The following is a 19507-nucleotide window of genomic DNA, read 5'->3' on the forward strand; positions in this document are numbered from 1 at the left end:
TACTCGACTCTAGTGGAGTAGTAGCCGAAGGAGACGAGAACTATTTGGCTGGCTATTCCTTGCCCTACACTAAGCTTTAGTTTGTAACTCTGGTGTCAGTCAGTAGCACACAGAGGTTCTTACATCTAGTTTGTGTGTTCTTTGATCGAAAGTTCATCAGGGATTGCATCAAGCTCTTGAAGCCTATTTCCCTATACTGCGGCTCTGATGGCATCCCCTCCGCAATAGTAAAAGCTTGCGACAGCATATTTCCCTCAGTAATGACATCCACAGGTTGTCCCAACTATCTTTCACCAAGATTTAAATATATGTAAATACCACGTAGCTGCACAGAACCAAAATAATGTTGCTTGCCGCCGCTTGGAGACACCAAGATTATTGTTTTTGCATTCCGCCTAATTACATAATTATTCTTAATTATGTATTCAACATCTCAAGTTGCATAATTAGAAGAAAAGTGTCAATAAAGATATTGTAGAGCAATATGAAAAAGTCCCGATACAGCTTTATGTTTCCAAATACGTGCTACATGAAAGTGTTTTTCCGAGCGTGAATGACAGGCGAAATCGCCGCGCGACTGGCCGCTCGAGGCAGACGCAAAACAGCAAGCATTCCTTTTTCATATTCTGTAGATTCTGTACCATTGTGTACAGTCTGTAAGATCAATGAATTCGGTGTATTATTTATACAATCCTATAGTTCTCAGCCCGCACTATAAACGCGTTGCAATGTGTGGTATGCGCTCTCCTGGCTCTCCAGCGTATTCAGAGAATTCAGTTCTCCTACACCATTCCTCATGTTGCACACAATCTGTCTTCCTAAACTCGACTATGCGTCGGTCGTCTGGAATGGCATTTCTAGACCCAACACAGATACATTATGGATCGGGTCCAGAAAAAATTTCGAAGCATTTATGTCACCTCGCTTTGCTGACATCGACACTGGAACTTGTTCGAGCCGTTGCATCATTGTCATTGCCCTTACTTCAGAAGACATAATCGAGCTGACATTGTTTCCTTTTCAAACTGTTCTACGGTATCCTAACCTGTCCCTAACTTCTCATTCGTATGGAATTTTGCATTCCGCGCTAGATCACCAGAGAACATAGCTATTTTCCACGTTCCTTCCTGTCTCCAGTAGCACTCAACCGTCCACTGAATACCGAGCCTTTATAATGCTTGTCCTTATGATCTCGATTTTTTCATGACTCATTGTCAATATTATTTTACAAGCTTAGTGTGGTTGCATCATAGTTTAAAACATTGTTTAGCTGCGTTTCTCCTCCATTTTATTTTGTACATGCCTTGCACTGTGTTGTAGTACACTCTTCTTAATTTTTTTATTTCATTCACTGTTCCTTCTACTTATATTCTCCTGCAGCTTTTGTTTGTTTTGCCTTTGGTTTCTCATTGTATGCGTGCGCCAGCACTCAGACCTTAAGGTTGTCCCGGCGCACGTTATATAAATGATTGATTGATTGATTGATTGATTGATTGATTGATTGATTGATTGATTGATTGATTGATTGATTGATTATTAGGCCTGCACTTGTTTTCCTTGTCGTTTGGCAACCAAGCTGACTGTGCATTTCTAGCGCTCCTCTGGCACGCGCTCGAACCATAAAGTGTGTATCTACGAATCAGCGATAACATTGGCGATAATCGAACAAGCTGCGATGAGCAAGCGGCCGCCCCAAAAATTTTTTTCGCAGTTTTAACTCACAGTGGGAATGTTATGCGAAGCATGGTTGAAGGTACCTGGCGGTCCATCAATGTTTGGGGTTTTGCAAAGCGATGCTAATTGGGGCCTACGGGTTTGTATAAATCAAATAGCTTCTTTTTGTATAACGCCAGCGTATACGTTTGTGTGGCGATAACAGCAAGATGATTATCACATCGAAGACCACAGCATGGCGCCAATGGCATGATTTCTACTACGGCGCTTAATGCAAATTTATGCCCAACCATTGTTGAGTTCTGCATAGTTACTGACGGGCGTTAGCGAGAGGCACGCCGAATGGGACATGATCATGTTACACAAACATACATACTTATGTCTACGTCATGTCATCATCACTCTTATCATCATCAGCCTATTTTTATGTCCACTGCAGGATGAATGCTTCTCCCAGGGGTATCCAATTGTCCCTCCCTTGCGCTAGCTTATCCAAACTTGCGGCTGCAAATTTCCTAGTTTCATCACGCCACCTAATTTTCTTCCATCCGCGACTACGCCTCCCTTTCCTTAGCATCCATTCTGTAACTGTAATGGTCCACCGGTTATCTTCCCCACGTATTACGTGGCCTCTGCAGCTCCATTTCTTTCTCGTAATGTCAACTAGCTAGGCTATCGGCTGTCCCCGTTCGCTCTCTGATCCACATTACTCTCTTCCTGCCTGTTAACGTAGCGCCTAACATTTTCGTTCCATTGCTCTTTGCAAGGTTTTAACTTATGTTCAAGCTTCTTTGTTAACCTCCAAGTTTCTGCCCTCTATGTTAGCGCCAGCATAACGCAAATACTGTACATTTTTCTCTTGCAAGACAGTAGTAAGCTCCCACTCTGTCAGGATTTGGTAATTCCTGCTGTTTGCACTGTATGCTGTATGAAATTTGTATGATTTTGTAAAATGCATTTTGTAAGTTTTCTTCTCATTATCAGGGTCCATGGAGAGCAATTGACTTAGATAAGCTAATTTCTGCAAAGACTCTGGAGGCTGACTGGCGATCATGAATCCTTGCTCCCTACCAGAGGTATTGATCGTTACCATCTTCTGCATATTAACCGTCAATGACAGTCTTGTACTTTCTCAATATGGTCCTCAACATTTGTTGCCATTCACTCCTAGTGTTGCTGAACAGGACATTGTTGTCTGCTTTTTGAGATATCCATCGTTTATCCTCACTCCTAATCCTTCCCTGTCTAATAGGTTGAATATTTCTTAAGCATACAGTGAATAGCATTTGAGAGATTGTGTCTCCTTGCCTGCCGCCTTTCTTGATATATAATTTTCTACTGTTCTTGTGGGGAAGCAAGGTAGCTGTGGAATATTTTCGGACATTTTCCAAGACATTCACATGCGCCTTCCACACTCCTTGATTACTCAAATGTCTCCATGGCTGGTGGTATTTTTACTAAATCAAACGCAGTTCCATAATTAATGGAAGTCATAGAGAGAGCTTGATTGTACGGCGCAGATGTGTTAATTACCCGATTAATGGCATGAATTTGAACCATTGTAGAATATTCTTCTCTGAAGCCAGCCTGTTCTCTTGGTTAATTGAAGTCAAGTATTACCATGATTTCATTGGCAATTATCTTGGTGAATATTTTATACAAGAGCAAAAACGAGCTAATGGGTCTACATTTTTCAATTTAACATCTCCTGAATTAGCATAACATAGGCATTCTTTCAGATCTCTGGTACATTTGTGGTTGTGAGGCATGAAGTATAAAGGGCCGCAACCTTTTCAATCATAATTTCTCCTCCATGTTCGATTAAATTTACTGTCCTTACATCTTCTCCTGCCGTTTTTCCTCAGGGCAGGTCTTCCTCAATGGTCCATCTAACTTTATCGCTAGTTATAGAAGAAACCTTTATATGCTGTTCATCATTACTTCCAATGAAGGTTTCGTGCTTGCTCTGGGTACTGTACAGGTCAGTATAGAATCCGTCTGCTGCTTTTGCTACAGCATCCACATTTGTGTGGACCACCCTGTTTTTCTTTAACTGCATACAACTTGCCACGCCCTATAACAAGTTGTCTTCTCACTGATATCCTGTTGCTGCAAATTTTTCTGCTTCCTCAATCTTTCTTACGTTATAATTTCTAATAGCACTTACTTTCGTCTTGTTTATCGGCTTTGGCAGTTCAGCAAATTCTATCTGATCTCTTGAGTTAGACACTTTGATGCTTTTCAGTTTCTTTATAACGTTCTTTTGAATTCTTTGTGCCTAATTTTGCTATTTCTCTCTTCAAATTAAGATTCATCGTACACCTCATTGACCTATGATCACTGCATTTTACCCTACTTAACAATTCTACATCCTACACTGTGCTGGAATTGTAAGAGAGTATTAAAACCATTTCATTTCCTGCTTCTACATTAGGGCTTTTCCTGGCCCACTTCCTGTTAGTGCGCTTCTTGAAGAAGGTATTCATTACTCGGGGTCTATTCCTTTCCGTCAGTCCTAGCGACATCTTTCTACAATTCTTATAATATATGCAGCAGTTGCCATCTGCTTGTTCTCCAGCCTGCTTTTTTTTCACTCCTGCATTGAAGTCACCCAGAAGTACATTATACTGAGTTTGCACATTTCTGATTGCTTATATAACACCTCCATAAAGCTGTTCTATTACTATATCATTATGACTTGAGGTTGGAGCGTAGGCTTGGGCTACTTTTAATCTACACCTCCTATTTACTCTCATTACCACGACTGTTACATTCTGCATAAAGGTTTATTTATTGTCGCCCTCTATGTTCCTATGAGTTAGAAATCTTACGCTGTATTCTTTCTATTACCGAAGACCTCTGTAGCAGAAGATGTGGCCGTTAGTGAACACTGTACAAGCCTCACCAATTCTTCGAACATGCACAAAGTCGAGTAGCATCTCAGGCAATGCCTAATAATTCTTCAAAGAGCTCCGCTAATCTAACCTCTCCCTAAAAGGTTGCTTGTTAAAGATTGCCAGGTTCAGTTCACAATGACGGCCTGCCCGGATGCGGATATTCTTAGGAGCCTCGCCCACGTCGCACATCTGGCCGCCGAGTTGGTCAGGCGCGCCGCAGGCGCCGGGGACTGAGGGCCACGGGTTACCTGGAGGAGCCATGAGGGAGGTACTCATGTGGTGCATGATAGAGCACACACACGCAGTCTATGCATAGCGTTGGCATCTACAAAGAAAGTACTGGGCAAAGAGGGCTGGTCTTTGAGATAGCGCCGTCTAAAACAGCGTTTCAAGGCGCGAGCTGTCAATATGAATAAAGGTGAAAAGGGGGCACGGAATGCCCACTCCGAGCGTTTCAAAGAGCCGGCCGGCTTTGCAATGAGAGAAGTGTGTGGCCTAATGGCTAAGTACTGGGTTACAGTGATCGACGGCTGAGGTTCGGTTAGAGCATCAGTCAGTCATTATATTATTTTTATTCAAAGGAGGCGAGACAGGAGCCGACCTACTTGCCTACCTCAAAGCGCCAAGGCTGGGGCAAATAATTCATCGCATTAAAGCTGATTTGTGCCTGGATTAGCCCTAACATGATTATTCAACGTGTATTGTGAGGAGCTGTGTCAGCTTGGTTGCACAATAACAAACACAAGTGCATAAATGTGCACTGTCTTCAATTAGTTTCGCTCGAAGCAATTATAGCGACAGCAAGCCCGCGAGTCCTGTGTGGCTGCGCAGCGTAAACAACCTCGCAGATGCGGCCACGCGTCACACGCATATACGAAACGATAGTACGCGTGCGTAGTGAAGCTGCATCGTTACAGCTACGGCGGCATTCCGCGTCAGCACCCATACGCATATTTAATGGTGAGGCGCCGCACGTTACAAAGCGGTGACGGCCGTCGGTGACGACATGCCTGTACACACTAATTGAGTTGACAGCAAACGACATTTCGAAGCACTGCCATCTTTAATCCCCTTATAGGTGTGATATCCGCCAGCCATATTTCTACTAAATTACTCAGTGTTAAAATTAATAGTGCCCAAATGTCATTATCGCCGCAAATATACATCACCAAGAGTACAATTTCCTTCGTACAGTAAACAACTCTAATCTTTGTATGCCTACTTTCCGAACCATTAGGTATGTAAAAAGCGGCAGTCTGGCTATTTCACGGGTTTGCGTGATCACGATTGCGCGACGTACGTCCATCGGCCAGGTTTTCAGTGGGACCCGGAACAAAACACTTTCCGAAAAATAAACAAAAGTCCGAGCAGATGTGTTGCAGCTCATAAAGAAATACATGCATTGGTTGGAAAGCCAGTTCCATAACGAAAAACACAATTTAGTGCCTCACTGTGTAAAGGAATGTGTAGTTTTTTTATAAGTCCTGCATGTCTGAGCTATAGGAAAGCGACGACCACCCTCGCGCATATACTTTACTAACAAGAAACGACTTCAAGAAAATTACAGTCCAGTATTTCTCCATGTGACGTACAGTATTCACGATAGGATTGACGTTTGCCAAAATAAAGCAAATATAAGTTCCATTATTTGCTGGAGGTGATGGTTCTTAAGAGTGCTAGACACCATCAACATAGCAAAGAGAATGGCTCTTTACTGGAACTAACCACCAGTTAGACAGCCGCTCGAGGACCGATAAGGCTAGTATACTATCAGTCTCACTACAAATGTTCAATGTACGCATTGCAGGTTATTGTATTTATAACAGGAGCTGTCATGAGATTGTGTTTTAGCTTTGTCGCAGGGCATATGAGACTACCCAGCTGCGCGTCTTATGCTATTCATCATTTCACATCTGGCTGCCTTTGACATGTGCAGTTACGTTTGTCTGCGAAAGAGCTCTAACGGACGACAACCCTGTGACAGCGCCGGTATATAATATGTGCATGGAGACAGGCCCAGAAGGGCGCTTGATTTAGTAGTCTGCACTCCAGTTTCTTTCTCGTTTACTTCATTCGTTTGGGGGCATTGGAACAATGGCGTGACCATACTGAGTGACTGATTCATTGATTAAGTAAGTAAATTTTTCACCAGTAGGTTTTCAGCTATTAGGGATGCCATAGCTTCGGAACGACTTCGTATTTCAGGGCTCTGATATAATTGTGACAACTTGGTATACTTTGGTAACCAGCAAAGGCCGGCTCATCAGCATCTTCACAGTACTACCCACAGAATCGCGGTCCCGACGGCTTAGAATCTGTACCCTCTCATCGTAGCACACAGAAATGGGATACTACACGTTGTGAGCCACGGCAGTAAAACAGATGGGAGTGCGTAAAGCATGGCCTGCTTGAGCCTGTTGCCAAATAAATTGAGTTAAATTTAATTGAATTGATAGCGTTGTCGTCTCCTTATGCAAAATTTGAAACACTGCATGCGTATTTGGCAGATAGAACTCTGCTCTTGGCAACATAAGTCGCCATGCTGAATAGTATAAATCTGCAGTTTAGTTGCTAGTTACTAGTTGACAGCTACTGCTTTAGTGACTATAGAGAATTGGTGAGCACAAGACCGCTCACTCCATTGCGGTCCTTGCGGTCAAGTGCTGAGTCAAGATGAACAAGAAAGTTTCTGCATGCTTACATTTCGGTGCGGTTAGTGTGTTCAAATATCTACAGATGCACCCACTGAGTCAGCATTGGTCCCTTAATAATTTTAGGAAAACCACGCCTCCCATGTGGAAAGGGCCATTAATTGCCTTTGTCCATATGTGATCTTGTAAAAAAAGAAAAAAAAACGGAAGTGGTCCTATAGGGCTATTGACGCTAAATGCACCGCACTAATGTAGGAAAATCACTGACATGCTTCTTAAGTTGGGGAAAAGAGTAGGTGTCTATATAAAATGCACTGCGCTCTTGAGCATAGACGGCGCGCTCTACAAGAAACGTATTGGCATTCTTCAGTGAAGTGGCAAATTTCGTTTAGCATACCCGACGGGGATTCTTTGGCAAAAATTGCAATGGCGCTGACGTTCCCTTAGTTTCCGTGTCTCTCAGGCTTGCCAGTTACGAGTAAGTGCTGCTCTAGACAAAAGCTTCGCTCATTAGTACCTACTTCTGAATTTTTCAAACCTCTGGAATTGTACACTCATGTGTCCTTAGCCCTGTTTCTAAGCCGGTATCTTTCAGATTGATGCACCTATGCTAATTCTACTCACGGTGCCTGTCCAACGATGCCTAAATGTATGACAGCTCCAATGTATGACAGCTCCCAGCCGTACAATACTGAGTGCCCACTCTGTGTTAGCCTTATTGTTACGGAATATAGCTTAGCGGGACACGAGTGTTGGTAACGTTGACGCTAATTCTACGGCTCAGCGTCCAATTAACCGGCATATCTCTGCGACGCAGTGAGTACACTTAGGGCTATAGTTCTCACTGTTCAGTGACATTCAAGAGGAACCCTCACGACCTCATATGAAAGGTCTACTTATCAATTGTGAAGCAATATTCTTGCATTCTGTAACGCTCACATAGCCACTGTGTGTTTCACATCCTCCACAAAATCGTACATGGTATTGTACTGGCACAGTACTAATATCTTATTGGTCTCTTCGCTACTTGAATTGAGGAAGTATGGAAATAATTAACACAAGAGGTGTCTAGTATGTGTAGACACATAGCTTGTGATTGCGTTTTTTGTGCGCCATTTTACATAAACTTTTTAATTGTTCCAGTTCCTTATGGCTGACTTAATTTCGCTCGGAGATGCTGTTGGGTAGACGCGTTAAATGGGCGGATTTTTCATTCGTAAACGCGTCTATTTCATGCAGTTTTTTTAATCAAACTTGACGATGATTATTGAAATACTCTACCAAGCAAGCTTGCAATGCTTTATTTACCATGGCAAAAGCAACCCAAGTATCAGTGATCGCACTGTCGCACTAGTGATGTGACATTCGGAAAAAAAATCAATGAAGGACCACTTATTGAAGGACACCAAGCGCAGCTCCTGTATGTCTGACGAAACAATTAAGCGCCTCGTGCGCTTTGACTTCGGTACAACGTACACTCTTAAGCAAAATTACACTCTGGCGTGTTTTGCCACGCAACAATAATTATCATCTGTCTTGCTTGCGTTTCCTTTTTTTAAGGCTGCGAGCCTGGTCCTCTCCAGTCACGAAAGGCATGCGCGTTATGACCATGACAGAGCATTCTCGACAGGAAAGCAACGAGCGCGGTGTTTTCAAGGAAGGAAACGCAAGCAAGACAGATGACCATTATTGTTGTGTGACAGATATGCATCCCAAAGGGTGCACGTTTGCTTAAGAGTGTACAAGGCAGCTCTCTTCCGGCAGATATGAACCGGCTAGACTCACTATCATTATTTTAGTAAAATGTGCTAGGACCATGGCCACATCCCTTACTCGAGCGAATAATTTTTCAAGCGCTACTGCACTTCTGGAAGTGAAGCGGCCTTAGTGGTCATTTGTAGTTTTCCTGCGCATTCTTCCGCGTGCCCGTAGCGTTCATTCTCTCCGTCTTTTGCTCTTTGTATGCGCACTTCCTTTCACCCCAAGCTTACAGTGGCAAACCTGACGCTAGTATCGCTAACTTCCCTACCTTTGCTCTCCTTGCTTTCCCCTCTCTCTTTCTTTTACCACGACAGGGACCGTCTATGTGAAGTAGAGGGACATGTCAAGTTTACTTTTCTGCAAAACCATCTTTTTCACTGGAGTTCACGCGAGCAATCCCTAAACTTCTATATTGCAGAAAGAAAACAAAGTTTATTTTCTGTTAACGCATCTATCTCTTTCCCCAGCAATCTCAAACACAAATGTTTGTCCCCTCACTATATTTTCATTAATGTAGTGCCAAGCAATATGAGGTATATTTGCGACGTGCTCCGAATATTTACAATTCTAGCTCGTTAGACCTGTCCGGATTTGTGTAGAATGGTTCCTCTTGCGTCTTGCGCCTGTGGATAAACAAATGCATTTGTTCCTTCGATGTAGTGAGTTGACGCTAGCCTTTGTTCCTGTACATTGCCGTGCGCCAGTCCCATTGTGCGTAATAAATTTTCGATGAGCCGGAATCCAGCATGTTTTGTTTTCTTCTTAAAAAAATTATTCCTGAGTTCCAATAAATATGTCCATATAAAATAGATTCACTAAGCTCTGACACGGCACCTTCTTGGCAATTGCATTTCTCGGCATTTCTTTGATAACGGCACTGCATACTAGTCGACATTAAGGATTTTGATCAAAACCAATCGGGTACCTTTGAGAAAGTGGTCTGCTGAAAAAATGTGGCAGAACTCGCAACATTTACCTTATTTTTCGTTGAAGCTCACAGCGGAAATGTTCCGATGTCTAGTTTCTGTGCAGACGATGGAACTCTTTAGTTCACTCAAAACCAAGAGTTTGTCGGCCACATCATACCAGTACCTGCAAGACAAATGCAAGCTGTATTTTAGGGACTGGAACAAAAAAACATGTCGCTTTCTTCAGTAATTTTAGTGCTTTTAAAATAATAAGCGATGCACTACGTTATAAATATAAGTAACATCCGCAAGTTCTACACGAAGATACATACATACATACATACATACATACATACATACATACATACATACATACATACATACATACATACATACATACATACATTATTTTTACTTATTTGTCTGCACCATGGAGGAATGAAATCGTAGGAGAGGCCCCAGCCAGCACGGACGAGCTGTAAAAGGTGTGGTGGGAGTCACGTGCTATTTTCCGCAAAGCAGCACTGGTAATGGTACTCCAAACGTAAACGTTGCCATAGCAACCCCGCTTCTGAAGCTATCGCGTCTGCTCTGGGCCTCTGAAAGGTGAGGTAGGTTTCTTCGGCTCCTGTCTTTCTCGCAGCACATTCTGTTCGCGAGACAACCTGACTTTGCGAAGAAATGCAAGTTCACAGCTCACACCTATCTTCCCCGGCGAGCTGATTTGAGGCGCTACGGGAGATGGCAGACCAACACGGCTGCGTTTCCATCTTCAACATACGTGACACCAAGGCCTCTCCTGTTTTGTTTCTTTCCTCCATGGTCTGTACGAAGACAGGACCAGAGGTAAAAGATGCCATTGACTTGCATACAGTCACCCAAGTGCAGCCAACAGAAATGAACACCTCAGGGCAGTTAGGTGGTACCTTTATTTACCTCTCAATTATTTATGCATATAAGGGGCACAATGGCCTACTCTTGATATCCATACTTAAACAAAGCGTCGTGCTGTATGCTTAACATAGAGCGAGCGCATGGCAAGTGACGCGTCATGCTTCGTTCCTATTCGTGCCGCTGTGACTCGCAATTGAACAATGAGTATGTAGGTTGCTAGCATCCGCTATTGAGAAACGTGACAGACAAGTATGTTAATAAAGCGTTGTATATATCAAGCTTGTTTATAAAATATACCGATACATATATGTATATATATATATATATATATATATATATATATATATATAGTATACATTTGATAAGCAATCTTGATATATCTTTTGACTTATTGGGATATTACCCGACATTAATCGCTGTACTCGATATCGCGTCACAACTGGCGCAATGATCTAGAAGTACACGTTTCTGGGCTAGTCGGTTCATATTGCTGAGTAGACCATAAATGATCGCTTGGCGCAAACAAGGAAGGACGGAAGGAAACAAGGGGAGTATTAATATGGGCCGTTTTAATATCGCCAGTTATAACCTGCTAAAAATTCTGCCTAAAGCATTACGTGTAAACAAACTTACAAAGTATGTCAAAGCAATGTGCTCAGCGGAACGTGCACATCTCCTCTTTCAGCAATAATAATTGCCTCTTCGGCGTCGCTTGTTGCCGTATATTGGAAATGAATTTGAATGTTTATGGGCAACATGAACAGGACGTGGTTTCTACGCATGGTGGTGACGTGGGTTGTACTATCTATCTCAGAAACATTAAAAGTATAACTAATGGGGAAAGGTATTAGTGCAGTGCGATCAACGCCGAAATGCGACACAACCACTGCAAACCGATAAAGAGTTTCACGGCCACGCTCGCGAAAAGCTACACTTTACACATCCGAATAATTGCAAAGTAAGATCAATCCACAAACGTTACACTTCAATATATTTTTGGTGGCTGTTTCCGACGACGCCGAGGCCGCAGAGGCGAACCACTACCACCTAGTGGCACGCGCTGACCAGCTAACAAGGCAAAGATTGACGTCAGCAAGGTCACAAAAGAAGATTCCACACGCTATTTTTATATGGCAGCCTGTAGCATGTTCTGAGAGAGTAGTGCTGTTTCTTTGAAGCAAAATTCAATTTAGTCATCAATGGGTAGAGTAAATACATTCAATGCAGAAAATCCGGCTGCACAGTGCAATGCATGTTATCGTCCTTGAACTTGCGCGGCTACAAATCCCGTCAGATATAAAAAAAATTATAATAAATTGTGCTGACACCACTACGCACCAAAGAAGCAGTGTCACTACTAGGCCACAGGGTTTGAAAGCAACACAGTTAATTAAATTATGGGGTTTCACGTGCCAAAACCACGATTTGATTATGAGGCACGCGGTAGTGGAGGACTCCGGAAATTTGGACCACCTGGGGTTCTTTCACATGCACTTAAATCTATGTACACGGATGTTTTCCCCTTTCGACCCCATCGAAATGCGGCCGCTGTGGCCGGGATTCGATCCCGCGACCTCGTGCTTAGCAGCCGAACACCATGGCTGCTAAGCGACCCCGGCGGGTAAAGCAACACAGCTGTAACCGCGCTATCGACGAGACCACTTCCGCTGCTTCATTGAGTTCTACTCCTGTGAGGAGAAGCTGACATTGGCGTCATCGGATATGGTCGGCACGGACCATGCCCACGCACATTTTATGGTTCAAGCTTCAACGCACTTCGATCCGCGTGGAGGCATTTTCTGCAGTGTTCGCTTCTGATGAAAAAAACTCCGTTCCGGTTATGTCCGTTAAAGCACAAGGAATGTTACTACTGATGTTGCTTTATTCCAGTTTTTCTTATTTATATTTTTTTATTGTCCACAAGGACGCGGGTGTAGCACACAGGCCGTGGTTCTCGGGTATATAGGCGTTGAACTAAAATGTAAAATACCTTAAAGAATCCCTTATGCTGCAAACCCATAAAATACTCAAAATTTACTCAAGCGTGAGAGCGATACATAAATGCTCTCGCTTTACGTCGTCGCTGGCAGCCGTTCACGGTCATCCGTATTATAGTAAGATATAAAACAACAAATTTGCAGAAGTAACGCCTGTAGTAGGAGTAAACAAGTCATGCGAGTAGGTGCTAAAGAAGTTCTCAGGTGTTTCAATATTCCTGTCCGAATGGATATGCTCCTTTCCTGCAAAACTGGTTTTGTTGACGGACGTTGTGTGAGGTGAATTGTTCAAATTGAGAAATTTTACGGCGTTCTTTCTTTAGTGTGATGCTACGTACTAGGTAGCATTATCGAAGACACGGTGTATCTGCGAGCACAGCTCAGCAGACGTTCTAAGCAATTGGATAGTTTCTTGTGTCCTACTGTCCTGCGATCATTATGAACAGTAATGACTCGCGTAATATACGCACTCCCACGTATAATTTCACACGTGGACGTGGATTTGCTAAGAATAGCGAAATAATATTCCAACGCCATTCATTCTGTACCAAACTGTTGCGCCTTTGTGAAGCGTGGTTGAAGATACGAAACACAATTTGCACGTGTGCCAAATACTGGCCCCATGAACAAAAAGAAAGTAAGCCTTAACGGCACAGGTGTATATACACAGATTCCCATCTGCATTTTTCTTTCTCCTGATACACCCATTAGGAGCAGAAAAGATTATCCCTTTTTCTTAGCTTAACTTAGATCACCCTCGTTTAGGAGCGTTGATTTTAAACCCGAAAGCCTGAACATGGACAAGACGTGCGACGAAGACAAAAAACTCGAAGCAAGTGAAGCCAATTTTACTTCATGCTAGTTTTTCGTACCCCTAGCGGAAGAATAGAAAAAATGAGACTGCACGCAATACCATTGTCGGAGATTTTCATTTGATCAGGGTCGAGCACGCTTGGAGGAACACGCTCTTCGAGATTTAAAGGAACGAATATTTCTCGATGCGAAAAGAAAAGCACTTGTGCACGAGGCAGCATGCATTACCTCGATAGAAATCCTGCAATTTTTGTTATCCTTACTCAGCATACTTTGCTTTCTCTTCGACGATGTATACGCCGACATTACAACGCTGATGGAGATTACATTTGACAGAGTCGCTATTATACAGCAAGCGGCCCTTGGTCATTGCTGATTGCATTATCGTTAACTATTAAAGTTTGCGTATGCCTAAGGAATGTATTTAGGGGTACCTTTCAAGGACCTCTGGAGCGCCCTGTTTTTAAGGAGCCCGTAAGTAGGATGGTTTCTGAAAGCAGACGTAAACTTCATCGTTCGCGTCAAATGTAACTCTGTTAAAAGACATGCCACAGCCCTTGTGCTCTCTCGAAGAGAAATCGTTGCGGCTGTTTTCTGTTTAAAGTAAGCGCGGCGTGTGAAAAGTGCGATTACTTCGTCCTCCGTGTGACAGCTTTCTGAGAACAATGTATGCCGGTAGAATTTCCCAAGTGTTATGTTCTTCTTGAATTTCTTGCATTGCAAGTAGACATGAAGATTGCAGGCATGCATTCAGTGACACAACAACGTCACCGAATTTAATTTCGACGGTATGAAAGTTTTCGCCGCAGCTAATCGCATGAAGTTCATGCATCAAATCTGTTACCAGCAAAGCTGTCGCTTGTGCATGTTGTGGCCCTGTGGTCGAGCTCGGACTCTTTTGCTGTCACAGCAAACCTGAAGTGAATTTTGCGATTACCTACATTATTGGCGCAAGAACCTCCAGCGCAACCTCTATGATGTGCCCGTCGCTTAATAGATTTTTTTTTTGGCTAATAAAGAAACGTATGGCATATGGATATGCTGATATTGGAATCCTTCACTCCTAGGGTGTCGTAATGTTTCACAACCTCTAGGCCGCAGACAATTTGTGGTTGTCTTACACGATTGTAATTGTAATATTTAGTAAGAACAGTCGTCATCCAACGGTTATAGCGAACATGTAAAAAGCGATGGTGGCTGGCCCCTGAGAGACACTTTTTGAGAAAAACTCTGCGCGCTTTACATCGGATTTTATCCCGCAGTGTATCGTCGATGAATTTAACGCGACAACTTACCTATTAGAGAAAGTATTCTAACTATTTTGACTAAGCGTTCAGGCAATACGGAACACCCCAAAATGACAGCCCGATGACTCCTGTAGGCAACGCTGAGTTATTTTTGAAAAAATTACGCTTTTTCAACTCCATGTGTGGCAGCCTCGTCACATAGTAGCACGGTTATGTGTTTATTAATCACCAGCAATATTGTTGCTCCCAACGCAGCACAACTAAATCAGCAGAGATGAATGTGTGGCTGCAACTTATGTAATGAGGTTCCATAGGTAGAACCGTGCAATAATACTACGCAACGAGCGCTTCTTTAAACGGTGACCAACGAAAGTACAGCAAATGAAGTCTTTGATGAACAATTTATTAACGAAACGCTTACGGTGGATAAACGTTATCTTTAGAACAGTCCTGTAATGTTATTTAACGATACTTCCAAGAAGGAGCCATTACACTAGTCCTCGTCCGCTAAAGTAAAAACATCACATTCTTACAACCTAGCCCACGTCTAGAAGGCGATAAAAGCACAAACAGGAACGTTGTTTCCTGTTTTATTCTATGTAATTTACCCGCAGTACAATATCGGCGAGGATTGTTGCTTTGAAAAAAAAAAAAAACGCGTCCGGGCTCCCTGCTTACAGAATGCTTTCAGTACTTCTTGAGGCTGGGAATGTCCTTCCTGAACGCGCCATTGCAGTGCAGAAATCCTGATCGCTCGGCCCATAGGCAAATTTTTTGTACTTTTTCTACGGAGGCTCGTATTGTTCAAATTGCACTGCAGCTTCACTGCCCAAGAAGACCTGGCGCTTCCGCGTTGCCTGTTGTCTTTGTTTGCTTTCACTCTTTTGTAGTCAGTCGCACGGCTCTCAGCTGCCACATTTCATATGGATTTTTCGCATGACCAAAGCTATTCTGCCTTTGTGTCAAAGAGAACTTCTTGGGCGTTCACACAAACTGGTGATAATGTAGTCAGTCAAGACATCACCGCATTCTTATTCATACCCTCAAGACCGCATACGTAGATTAATTGAGAAAAAAATGCTTGCCTATGTAATGGGATGCGTGCAAGCCAGCAAGCTTCCACGCTATACTTCCATGAATACTTAGCCAGACAAAAAAAGAAAGGTCAGGAAAAGATAGCGGACGATGAACGAAGAAGCTTATCCTGCGAATATGTGGAAATCTCAAGCTGAATGAGCAATTAGAGCGGAACGTGTCATCGTGGCGAATGGAAGATGTGAATGCATGGTGAACAAAAGTGGTTAGATAGCAGGATGCCTGGCGCATCTTTTATAGCGTTGGTTATACTGACCCTTACGCGTATTTCTTTCTTTTTCCCCCCTTTTTTTGCATCGGTGGGCAAATTGCACTTCGTGTTGTAAATTACAATGAAGCGCAACACTTAACGAGAGTATCTCCGTATGAGGGGGTCTTCAATTTGATAACATGCGATCATGGCGGTGTGAAGCATGTGCACGTGCAACTCTCTCCCTAATGCTTTCTGCAGCAACCAATGAACAAAAGAGAGTGCAAAAGGACACAGCAAGAAAAAAAAATTATTAATGTTGTGGAAGGCTGAGAGCTCTCCATGAGCCATAATACTCCATTGTGCTACTTTGCACAGGGGGAGCATGTAGAATAGCATTAGTACGGGCCATTAATTATGTATAGTGCTACACCACAGCAGCCCTTTAGATGTTAAATTGCAGATAATGAACGTGTACCCACTCTCCGCGCCATGTTTGCTTCGGTTTTACTAGATGACCCTGTGAAACCGTTATAGATGTTTGTAGAATATGATTAACCAACGTAATATTCGGTTTAAACTTTCTTTCCTTTTCTCTCCCTTAACTCCCTTCTTTGGGTAACACGCAGCTTTAATGCCCTTGTATTCCTCTTGCTTACAACACCCTGCACAACACTAACCCTGCTCAAAAAAGTACGTACAATTGAAATATGCGTGATATACGTGTTTTAAACTTGACTTCGGTTTTCTATAATATTTTATATCGTGTGCTGCATTGTAGTCCGCTGTAATCTCAAAATTCCATCCCGTGTCATTGCTGTGGTATGTCTGTTCACCATGATATTTTTTTCTTACGGGAAGCGTGAGTCCCAGTCAGCTGGTAGACCGCCTTCTGCCCCTTATCCTCAGTTTCTATGTAGTGAACATAAATAAGCTTACTATTAAGATTATTATGATTAAGATTTGTATTTCCGCAAGATTAAAACCTCCCCGTACTGAGAAGCAACAGGAAGACAGAAATCAGTGAGCCACAGTCGAAACATGAAACAAGAATTAACGTTAAATTAGTACATAAAGGGGTCTTTCGTTTGTGTACGCTGTGATAGTAAATAACACGTCCACTAAGCACCTGGTTGAGTGAAAACGGAGCCAACGCCCCTTTGTAACCGTACAAAACGCGCATCCAGAAGATCTGTTCTTCTCAGCAATCGTGCTACAGATTTTGCGTCTGCTCTGTCTTTCTTTTTTCCTTCGCTATCGGATATGTTGGAATGTGTGTACATCTGTGCAGACATTAGCCACTATGAATACCAAAGGTTACGTAAAACCCCCTGTTGTCGAGCAGTGTCCAGAATAATAGGTCATCTGCTTTTTTTTAGGCAACTTCAAATAATGCTCCTTCATTGCCCAACATCCATTCGTATTTTCCAATGTATGTTTCATTTGTATGCCACAAATGTCGTCTGTTCGACGGCGCTTGGCGTCGAGATTAAGTGCACCTAACTTGTAGATCGCTTGAAGTGCACAGAATCTGGATAGTGCTATTGTTCTGAAATGAAAAAAAAAAAAGCTTGCGGCAGCCAGCAGCAGCTTCCCGCTTTCTTTGTGACTACCCACCAACGGAGTGAAGTTCGGATTCCTCAGGTGTTTATCAAAGCCTAAACCACATTTTTCGGTGACATGCAGGTACAATAGGTACCCCTTGCTGCGTGCGTTCCCTTCTGCCGTTATGGTTATCCGTGGCTTTGAATCAACAAAGAAATGCTTACGTTGGCGGACATTAAAATACAGTCGCTATTTTTTTAAGTAAGCAGCACATGAGTGTCCGTTTACGCAGCAACAGAAGACCAAAGTTGGTGCGCAACACAAAGATGCACAATCGCAACAAAACAACATTCGTGCTGGCGTGTTTTCTGAATCACATAACACGACGTAACGATCAAGTCATTCGGTCTTCAAGTACTTAGATAAACATCCAGCAGGTAGTCCACCATACCTTGCACTTCGTTTGCTGCTATTGCCATGATAATATTACGTAGCCTGTGCAGCGCTATTGAAGCGTATTGAAGCAGCACAGTGTAGTGAAGTACTCTGGTGATGTGGCGTTCATTTCCATGTTTATTGCCCTGTGTAGCAAATAGCTCAACGCATTACCAACTCTGAAAGCGCAAGTTTGGCAGACGCAGGTATGATTCACCGTTTCTTTCAAGAAGACCTTAATTTTCATTGGAATGAACTGCCGCAATTTTATGATCATCATCATCAGCAGCAGCAGCAGTAAGCTATTTTATGTCCACTGCAAGACAAAGCCCTCTCCCTGCGATCTCCACTTAACCCTGTCCTGCTCCAACCGATTCTAACTAGCAATGTACGCAAGCAAAAACGAAAAGTAAAAAAGTGCACTACTGGGTTGTGTAGTTTCGCGAGACGAAGCCGCAAACTAGCACAGATTCGTCGTGAATGCCTTCATTTCGGTTTACCATAATGTAGTATTTGCTTTTTGCGCATTATACGCAACATTGTGAGTAAGTACCAGCCACTTGTGAACATAAAATAATTGCATAAACGGGTCACTCGTAACGTACTCATGCAGACATTTGACAACGCATTTCTGTGATAGTTGCCATTCGCATAGTGTGTGAAAGGGAGGCGCCATCTGGCAAATGTGCGCTAGATCTTTGAAGGGATTTATCTTCAAACATGTGACCTTGCGATGTGTTGGCCCAATATTGCAATCAAGGTACTGGGTGAACCTGTGCGGAGGTGTTGCCTGGAAGCGAAGTTCCAGTGGTTCGTAATGACGTGTTTTCGGGTGAACTGCGGAACGCCAAAACCCTGCTTCAAGCATCGTTAAGCTGAAGCTATTTTTGTGCAAAGAAAAGAACTAGCGTGTGTAATGTCCGCGCGCACGGATACGCTGTCATCTGATCAAAGACACCCGTGATGGTATTGTGCCGCTGTTGAGTAGAACGCCTCGTGTTTTTTTTTTTTTTTCTTTCTGCGTGGAAAGCTATCTTACCCCTTGTTCTATCGGATTATGGATATCTGATAACGGTTGAATACACTCCTGATTTCCTTTGCTAAGTTTCTTATGAGCATCAAGGTTTAGCAACACCAGCCATATATCAGAACCATATAAGGACTGCCGGTTTTAGGCTACGGTCACTAGGAGAGAAAATTTTAAAGCTGTACAGGTTAACACAATCTATGCGAGACCGAGTTGGGGATATTATAGGCAAACGCGCTTTCTCCTCCTTTATGTGAATTCACACATTTCTACGGCTCAATATACAACCATCTTCTGACCAAACGTTCAGAGTGAAAGGTTAAAACACTAGCCATAGCTCAGAAATACAAGTAGGCAATACAGGACCCAAGAA

At 42.9% G+C, this 19507-nt stretch overlaps 1 protein-coding gene across 1 annotated transcript in view; it reads right to left on the reverse strand.

Annotated features, from left to right (window-relative positions):
* The window catches only part of LOC126540436 (diuretic hormone receptor-like), a 194299-nt gene that overhangs the window by 64346 nt on the left and 110446 nt on the right, over positions 1 to 19507 (reverse strand). The window contains exon 2 of the mRNA XM_050187252.2: positions 9960 to 10075. The gene's annotated coding sequence lies outside the window, so the exon portion shown is untranslated. The remainder of the gene's footprint in view (positions 1 to 9959; positions 10076 to 19507) is intronic.

Source organism: Dermacentor andersoni, chromosome 2 (assembly GCF_023375885.2).
Source record: "Dermacentor andersoni chromosome 2, qqDerAnde1_hic_scaffold, whole genome shotgun sequence".
Lineage (NCBI taxonomy): Eukaryota > Metazoa > Arthropoda > Arachnida > Ixodida > Ixodidae > Dermacentor > Dermacentor andersoni.